Here is a 10,271-nt window from a genome sequence, read left to right on the forward strand (position 1 = left end):
TCATTATTTTTTTCTATAGAAAGAATATAAACATTATCTTATATAAAATTAAATGGTTGTGTTAAAATTTGTAAGAAACCATTTTTTAATGATATAAATTAGGGCTCGTTTATTTAATCAAGCCCGATTTAAATCCGTTTAAGCTCGAACTTAAACTCGAAGTGTAAACGAGTACGTTCGTGAACAAAGCTCGAACAAGCCAAATTCTTAATGAGCCCAGCTCAAACAAGATTTTTAAAAGCTCGTTCAAGCTCGAGATAGTTCGAACACAACTAATTCTTATCAAGTTTAGCTCGAACAGACTAAAACTCGGCTCGACCCGGATCGTTTGCAGCCCTACCTATATTGTACACGCGTATCGTGTGTCTCATAGCTTGTATGATTAAATATTAACAAAAATTATTTTTAAAATTATATTATGAAACTTTATATTAATACTTATTTAACGACATATTCTATGATAAAATATATTTTTATTATATTAGTAAAAAATTATGGTCAAAACTAATATATGAATAATGAAAAAAGTCTAACATTCCAAATAATTTGAGACAGAGGGATTAATTAAATAAAACCTGCCACTAGTCATTTGCTGACAAATGGAAGTACATAATAGGGCCTAGCATTACCTAATAGAGGAGGAATAATATGAGGAGATGAGGGTCCCACGCCATGTGTGCTGATAATTAACTGACAATAAATATGAAGTCGACTAAATTGTCGATCTCTCCGCATACGAAGATAGAAGACTGAATCCATTGAAAGGAAGAGGGAAGTTTAGGATTAGGATAAAATATAGACAGAGAAAAATAATTATATTGACAGAAGATTACTCCGTATAAAATTGATCTGATAATTAAAAATACAGGTAGTACAGTTAAATCATTTTCTGTGTCTAGTTTTGCTCAATTTCACAATCTCAAAGAAATGAAATACGGAGTTTGTTTGTGTTACTTTTACTATGCCAAATATGGAGTTTTATGCTACTCCGTATATTATTTCGCCCACCTTTCTATCTTGTTTCTGTTCACACAAAATTGTCTTGGCTATTGTATTTTGTGCTCATATTGTGGTGACTAACCTAACTATTTTAGGGTGGGGTCGAGCCTCAAGCCTAACTAATATCTCTAGTATTTGTAGTATATTCCTTCTTTAAACGGGATCTATTTTAGTTATGTTTACGCGTTTATTACAAACCTGAAAAAAAAAATAAAAAATGTATACAACAGTAGGTTGGATTTTTCAAGTAATAGTCGTGGCACTAGCCAAATTCCATGTGAGTTGCACGAGTTGATTGGTGTAACTCAATCAATTAGTGGTTACGATTGGCTGATGAATGCTCAGGTGACACATGTAAGTAGCATTAATGGTGGGGTTATGTGAGACCGTGTGTGTGTGGGAGGGATACTTAGAGGTGCTAATTAATTTAGTTAGAACTTAATTAATTAATTAGGAGTTAATCTTACTTTATTAGCTAAATTTATTGATGTCTATGTCGGTATATTCGATAATTTGTGAAATGTAATAGTGATATATTACACCACACACGTAATTACAAGTGAGTGATATGCAAAAAAACTTTTTATGATAGAGTACTCCACGCATCAAATATCTCAGATTTGCTTTGTCCTAAATATCTTGATCACTCATGTCCAAAATTGTACATAGTACTTGAAATTTTACATAAAAGAGGTATTGATTAATTCAAATCTGCTATATTATAAGAGTGTTTGATTGAAAGGTGATTATATTATTAGAAGTGATGTTTAAATGGGTAGTTTAAAAACCGTCTTAGTTTTTTGTAAGTGATATACAGTAAAATGACTATTATATCATTAATTGGTCAAATTTACTATAGTACAAAGTACGGAGCATCATTTACCAAGAATTTAAATATTTTTTCAACAGTGGAATATTCTAATGTCTAGAATGATTAATTTACAAAATAATGTAGTACTCCATAATTACCGGCTAATATAATAACTATTTACTAAAACGTTTTTACATAGTCACCAATATTCTTCATATTTGTTATTCAAATACTCCCTCTGTGTTTAAATAAATGAAATATTTTGACTTTCATGGTGTTTTAGGAAGGTTAGGTTAATTTATTAAAATAATAACTAGTGGGGTTTAAATTTGAGGAGAGAGAAGAAAGTAAGGGGCTTTGTACACCATTAGTTAGTTGAATATTTAAAAAGTAGAGAAAATATTATTAAAAAAAATGGAGAGAAGTTACTAAAAAAAGAAACGTTTTATATATTTAAACACGATTACAAAAGAAAAATCTTTCATTTATTTAAATACAGAGGGAGTAACAGTTAATATGATGTTAGCTAAAACAAACCACTACTTGTCAAGCGAAAAATTCAAAGCTTTAATGATCATTTTACACAATTGTGTAACCTGATTTTTATTAGCTATGGAGTAACTACTACTTCGTATATATTAACCAAACGTTTATACACAATAACCAATACAATTAGTTAGTCAAGATAACTAGCAATTGATATGTTAGCCATCAACAAGGCCAACAACCGCTGATTGCCATATCTAACATTTCAAATCTTTTACTCCAGGAAGAGGGTTCAAGGTTTAAGTTTAACCACACACTTATAAATCTTTTACATTGGTAGGCCTAAGTTATATCTTCACATTTGAAATTGATACTTGATATTATGATTTATTTCAAACTATAGAAAACCTCATCAATATTCTAATCACATCAATTACCTTACAATATCATAACAAGAAGTTTCGAATCGATGAAAAAACTTTTTTAATTTTTTTTTTCGAAAGTATATATTTTGGTTTTTGATATTCGTATAATATTTCAATGTTTCTCGCACATTTATACCATCATTATTATTATTATTATTATTATTATTATTATTATTATTATTATTATTATTATGCAAATATAGTATTATGAGGTTTTTTTTTTTGTTTCAAAATGGATTAGTTTAGTGATTAATTGACAGTAGCGTTTTAGGTAGCGGTTAGCGTTTGGACCAAGTAAAAACACTAGTAGGAAAAAATAAGTGTGTTTGGTAAGGTAGCGACGATTCATGTAGCGGTTAGCGGTAAATGTAGTGTTTATGTTGTTTTTGTCAAACGTCAATAATATTAGCGTTTGAAAGGTAGCGGGTAACTTTTGACAAATTTTGTTTACTTTATAAATATTATGCATGTATTTTTACTATATTTTAACATTTTAACCGCTAGTTTTATCAAACACTCATACTATTAATCGCTACAGACAACTAACCTCTACCCACTACTTTAATTGACAGCTACTCGTTACTCGACTGCTAAAAGGTACCCGCTACTTAACATTAATAGCTACCCGCTATTCAATCACTAAAAGTTACCCGCTACCGTTAATTTTGCCGAACAGGACTTAATTGAGGGACGTATACAATAAAGTGCGAAATTTAAAAAATGAAAGAGAGGATGAGGTCATGAGGTTGGGCCCTTCATTAGGGCCATCCTTTTCAATTTTCACTACCCAAGTGAAAACAAAAACCAAGTGAGTAACCAACTTACGTCAATTGGTCTTTCTACATTCTACTCTTTTTTATTACCTCAACCTTTTTTCTTTTCTCTCTCCTCTCACAATTCTAACCCTCAAAACTCGTCCTATAAATAACGCCTCCCTTCTACCTTCCATAGGCTTGAACACACAACTTCTCACTTCTCACTTCTCACTTCTCTTTCTAACTGCCTCATTTTCTCTCTCCTCTCAAATAAACAAACAACATTTCCAATTACAGTAATCAACGGAATTCAAAATCCAGAAATGGCCAGACCTTCACTTGAACCTCCTCTTTCCCCTAAATCCAGTATCAAATTCCTTTGCAGTTATGGCGGCAAAATCCTCCCTCGTTATCCTGATGCCAAGCTCCGTTACCATGGCGGCCATACTCGTGTTCTCGCTGTTCCTCCCTCCATCTCTTTCTCTGGTCAGTTTTCCCTCTCACTCTTCTAAACCCTAGTTTTTGTGCTTCATTTATCAGTTTAAGTGTGAAAATGAGTTATTAATTGCATTTTTAGGCTTTCAATTATGCTTTCAGTGAGATGAATTTCTTAGTTTAGTATGAATTTGACCGAAAAGTCGCCAATCGTTTGTCAATTGAACTGTGAATAATGAAGTGTATGATTAATTTGTTGATTGAGAAATTGCAAATTGCTGACGGATTATTCGGTTTATGATTACAGAATTGATGAAAAAGATGGGAGAATTATGCGGCGAATCAGTGAGTTTAAGGTGTCAACTACCAACCGAAGATCTTGATGTTTTAGTATCCATCAAATCCGACGAAGATCTCACTAATTTGATCGAAGAATACGACCGTATTCCATCAAATTCTTCCATGAAAGTTAGAGCTTTCCTTTCCCCAATTCGATCGTCGAAAACAACGACATCAAGTCTATCACCTCCAGCTTCACTGAAATCACTCTCGCCGAAATCGCTTTCGCCGTCATCTTCATTCTCAGCTGCCGGATCTTCACCAAGAGTTGCTTCGCCTAGAGTTGTACCGCCAGTGATGGCGTACCCAGTTTGCTATGCGCAATCTGCTAACAGAAATTGTCATCATTGTTGCCGGAATTCCAGCCATGTTTACCTCATTCACAATGGAAATCACTGGCAATAGTATTCAGTTTCAATTGGATTGAAATTGTTGAAGAAGAACAAAGTTATAGGATATTATTTTTTTTATGAGAATATTCCATAAAAAAAGTATAAAGTATAGTATATTATATCAGTATATTATATGATGTAGTACGATGTAAGAAAAAAAAAATTATACTTTGATGATGATGACGATGAAAGTAATGAGAATTGTTTTTGCGAAGTTTGGGTTGAACCAAATTTTCTATCAATTTTCACACTGGGTGAGTTTTTACTACAATCATTATTTTTATTTATTCAATTTCATAGGATTTTTTATTTTTTATAATTAGTATTATTCGATTATATTCATTTTTTTTTTGTTTATCCTTGCAAAATGTGTATTGAATGTCGTGTTGTGTGTGATGGTTTGTCGTATTGATCTGTGTCGTTAAGGCGTTAATGGCGTCTACGGCGCCGTATGATCTGAGATTAGTTACAGTATCTGACAAATGCCACGTATCAACATGTTGCTTCTACTCATCTACACGTATTTTTTGTGAAAATACTGAAATTCGGCATATTGATGCATTATTTTTGTTTTACTATTTCTATTTATTATAATTGATATTTTTTGGGTTTTAATTATTGAGTATATGTTTTATATAAATATTATGTACTTTGAGTTATAGTTTAAGGTTTATTTATTGAAATATTCTTTGAGTTTTAATTTTGTCTAATGTGTAATGTTATTCTTTTGTAATTTGATCTTATTGTATTAATTTAATGTTTCTAATTTGATTGCAGGGCTTATGGAGTACAACAGAATATCGTGAATATGTGATGGAAAAGAATCAAAGATGATTTCTTTTGGACGTATTGTAAGTATTCTAAATACCTCGATTTTTTTGTATGTGATTAGCTTAGTTGTGATAATAGGCTTGTTTGGTTGTTTGTAGGGATTGCAAATTCTTTGAAAATTTGATTTTCCATGAAATTGAACTTCCTAGGAAATTCTAAAAAGTGTTTTGGTTAATCAAGGAAAGTGGAAATTTTCCATGGGAAGTTCCACTTACCTAGGTCCCCCTAGGTAATTTAGTTCCTCCATTGGAAAGTGAAAAATTTCTACTTCCCATGAATTTGTCAACCAAACACCATGAAAGAATTTCAAATCCTAGGAATTTCAATTTCCTATGTTTTATTTTGTCAACAAAACAAGTCCTAAGATGTGTGTTTGAGTATATGAATCACTTTCGACGATTAGTGTACTTAAGTACGGGTGTACTGAAGTGGATTGGGTAAAGTTTGGTTTTCAGTCCAATCTAGTTCATTTTTTGGTGCACATTTTTTCTTATTACTTCTTTGCTTCGTTTTTCTTTATTGCAATGTACTATTGTTAATAAGATTGTGTTGGTACTTTGTAGTATTGGGAAGTTGAGATTAACCTTTTCTCGGTAAATGATGATGTTTGAACTATACCTGACAGCCTTTATTCTGATTGGTGTGATTGCTATACTATATCGAATTGTAGATTGATCTTCTTGAGCTATTTTGTATGGAAATAGGTGAGTTGAGCACCAACGAGCTAGAGTATTGGTGCCTAGCTCTAAGAAATTGCAATTAGAGACTTGTTATGATGCACTTATACTGTTTAATGGATAAACTACCCTAGTCGCCTTGCTCTTAAGTCCTCCCAACATAGAATACACAAAACACGATGCATAGATGCACTCTTAGAAGAAAATCTTATACTAAGAGTTGGGTTTATAGAACATTGTGGTCATGGACCTAAACGAATGTTGCCTGTGAGTAATTCAATATTGAGACTAACACAAGTTTATCATACAACTTAGTTTGGTTTATTTTCTGTTCTTACATTGTTTGAATTGCTACACTTCATCATAGAAAATCTTATACTAAGAGTTGGGTTTATAGAAAATTGTACCTGATCATATAATGCATTCTGATTTAGGCTAAAAGCAAGCATAAACACAGTAATATTTTGTTTTTCTCTTATAATTTTATGTTGAAAGTCTTAAGTGTGCTGATTCTGTGGTTCATACATTCTGGCATGTCAGATCTTTAGCTGATTATCCTCATCACCAGTCTTTATATCTTCTGTATAGTCACATTACTAATGTTCAGCGATCATATGATTCCTACCTACTTGTGTTACTTGGTATAAGCTGTATAACCTTTTCTGTTGTGCTTGTGCATATAATGAGTTAATTAAAGTTTTTGTGTGATGAAGTTTTGATGTCATGTATACACGAAGGCTTTTATTGTTGATATTTTACTTGGGCATATAAGTATAAAACAGATTATCTTTATCCTTTCTTTTGTTTCCTATGTTTAAATGCTGGTTATCAAGATGCTTTTGTTTTTGGTGTATTGTGATACCATCTAAATGAGTTTTTCTGTTTTTACCAGATTGTGGGAGGAAGGATAGATGTGGTTGCTTAAAAGCCATGCATATCATAGCATAGGTGTTAATGGCTCCAAATTTTGAATTCACTGGGGACCTCATGGGTTCCATATCAAAAAGACCCCATCTATTGGTGTTTTCATTGAGCAGGGGAAAATGCTCAAAGGCCCCATTACAGCTGGTAGAGAAGAATAATATTGGCGTGGTGTGGCTTTCAGCAATGTGGATTAATATTCTTATTTTTGGCACCCAGTAATAAGAGATTATGCCGGGAGCAATTTATTGTGCGATGCTCGAAACAAGAGTTGATTTCGGAGAAATTGATGGTAATTGTTATACACTATTAGCATTATCCTCCAAAGATGACGTGGAAAGAAGGGCATTTGAGGTGTTTTTTTGGGCGGTTGCCCCATCCTGATCGGTTTTTCTCTGTCCACGTAAGACTTTTGGATGTTCTCCCCCCCACCCCCCTTTCTGGACAAGTTGTTAGCTGATACGCTTGAGCAGTTGCCATCAAGGTGCGGCTGCCAATCAATATCATGTGTGGATGGATCTTCTAATGGTGTTGCTGGGAATGACTTGTTACCCTGGTAGTAGATTAGGAGGGAAATAAAATGAAGTAGTTCACTTGCTAGATTTGTATGCAAATTGGCAGAGGCTCCATATTATTCCTATATATTTTGATGGTTATGAATGACTTGGAACATGTGGAGGCAGATTTTTGCGACATATCCTTCCAAGCAAAGTTTGAGTTCTTCTGCCTGCTGAAAGCCCTACAAAATGTTCCAGAGTGGTAACATACTAACATCATAATCTGAGCTTTTATTTATGGAGTATTTTTTTTTTGCATCTCTGTTGTTTATTTTGAAATAAGGTTTTTTAATTTTATACAGGGATTACACGTAGGTTATTGTTGATATTTGCTGGTTCTCAGTTCATTCTTTTACAAGGCTCATTTTTATATTACTAGTGTTTTTGTATTGAGGTTATGCACTTATGAGATTGTATGGCAGATGATAAATTACCCTACTGGATTTCGGAACTTTTTTGTTGTATGCAAGCATTGTGAAACTTAATGGCATTTGTTTGTGCGGCCTTAGGCTGTTGATTTTTCTTTTCTCACTAAAACTCGATATTTTACATACTACATATATTTTTAGTGTTATATGTGTGTTTTGCTAATGATTATGATGCTTTTGTTTGTGAGGGTGGTAACCTATCTAATTGAATGGCCTCTGTTTTTGCTAGGCTGTTGGAGGAAGGAAAGGCAGAGGTGGTTTCTCCGACACCATATGTAATCTTTAACGTCATGTTACTCGTTCTTAAGTTTGAAGGACCATATTGTATCAACGTCAACAACATTTTCGAAAGTTTTCTTCAGCTCGAATAGGAAATGTGCCAAGATATGTGATGTGGTGCGGTGCTGTACTGTATCAGAACGAACAAACCCAATGGAGGATGGTGACGGGTGCCATATCATTATGGTCTGGTAATCCAGAATTTAGTAATCCATATATTATGATATTTGGTGAAGAAATTTTCTGGCACCCATTCAAAGATGATGAACAAGAGGACAAACAGAACATGAGTGATGGATTGGATTAATGTTACATCATCAACATTATCTTTAGAGGAAAATGAGGAAAATGAGGCAATAGATATGAGGTTAACTTTGGCAGTTTCCTCCACTTATTATTGTTTGATCCTCTTTTCACTTACCTCAATGATTTTTGGCTGTTCTTTTAGGAGCAAAAGCAAAGCTGATCTAATCATGGAACAGCTTGAGCTTTTAACATCCAAAGCAGTTTCATAACAGCACTATGCATTGTTTATGGTTAAAATGGCATCACTGCACCATTGGAAGGAGCTGGTGACATGCGAAGCAGCTTCATAACAGCACTATGCATTGTTTATGGTTAAAATGGCGTCACTGCATCATTGGAAGGAGCTGTTGACATTCGTAGCAGCTTCATAACAGCACCATGTATTGTTTATAGTAAAAACGGTGTCACTGCACCATAGGAAGGAGTTGTTGACATCCGAAGCACTTTAATAACAGCACCATGCATTTGATATGGTTAAAATGGCATCACTGCACCATGGGAAGTCAATGACAGGATTAAGTGATGTTGGCAGCTTGGATCAATTAACTGAACCAACTGATCCAATGGGCACCAGGATTCTAGAGAAACTTGACCCAAGACTGATATTTCTGACAAAAGGTTACTACCAAAACACCATACCTATGAAATCTCTAAAATGCGAGTTATAAATCGAAACAGATATGCCTTTGGATCTTCCTTTATGCATCCTACACAGTATCATTTTCAGATACTGTAAGAATTCAAAGCAAAGAAATATAAGAATGCATAATTAAGGGGTAGACCAGTAGAGTATGTTGTGCAACCAGGACTACTGATGCTATTCATGCAGTGTAATTTCTTAATAATTTCATTCTAAAACATCTCATGACCATATCTATCAATGTTACATTTGATCGCGCTTATCTGGTTCACTTCTAAAGTAGCTTAAGATTCTAGTACGAAAATGGAGTTATAGAGGACTTATGTTGCGTATCTGGTTCACTTTTAAATTGTTACATGTATCTGGTACTTGTATCTAGTAATTAAGAGAGTGGAATTCCTTGAAGTCTATAACCATTCTACCTGGTACAGAGAGTGTCAGGATTATTGGATTAATAAGCCTATTCATTGTTGAACCTAGCATTGGCCATTGGGCCATCAGCACGCATAGTGATAAAACACATTGGTAGGGTTAAAAATAATGTTAATCATCAAGTTATCTCTTAAAATAAAGGAAAATTGCTTATAATAATCGCACCTTTAATCGGTTCGTTATTAATAATTTCACTTTTTTTTTCTTTTATTATTATCTTATAATTTCACCTTGATAGGACATTCTCTTCTATTAGTCTCCTATTGGTAACCGGTTTTGATTGTCACTTTATGGTTGGTTGAAATTTATTAAAATAAATAAATAAATAAATAAAACAAACAAACAAAAGTAGCCAACCCCCTATCCCAACCCAACCTCCACGCTAATAGCCCCTCCCTCCCCCAGAGCGCTGGCCGACCCAACCCCCTCCCTTACGCCGGCCGACCAAGCCCTTTTCCTTTCCACTACCGCGCCACATAAACCCTAACGAAAAACCCCCCGTCTCCCTTCCACCACCACGAAACAACCCCCTTTCTTTTTCACACTCCCCAAATTGGC

General features: G+C 33.9%; 1 long non-coding RNA gene across 1 annotated transcript; it reads left to right on the top strand.

Annotated features, from left to right (window-relative positions):
- Positions 1–3,599: 3,599 nt before the first annotated feature.
- LOC110709368 lies at positions 3,600–9,543 on the top strand. Its single transcript, XR_002508920.1, has 5 exons — positions 3,600–3,962; positions 4,219–4,896; positions 5,420–5,493; positions 7,043–7,830; positions 8,286–9,543. It is a non-coding gene; the product is annotated as an uncharacterized LOC110709368 (long non-coding RNA).
- The last annotated feature ends 728 nt before the right edge of the window (positions 9,544–10,271 follow it).

The sequence above is a fragment of the Chenopodium quinoa genome, unplaced genomic scaffold (genome assembly GCF_001683475.1).
Source record: "Chenopodium quinoa cultivar QQ74 unplaced genomic scaffold, ASM168347v1, whole genome shotgun sequence".
Lineage (NCBI taxonomy): Eukaryota > Viridiplantae > Streptophyta > Magnoliopsida > Caryophyllales > Amaranthaceae > Chenopodium > Chenopodium quinoa.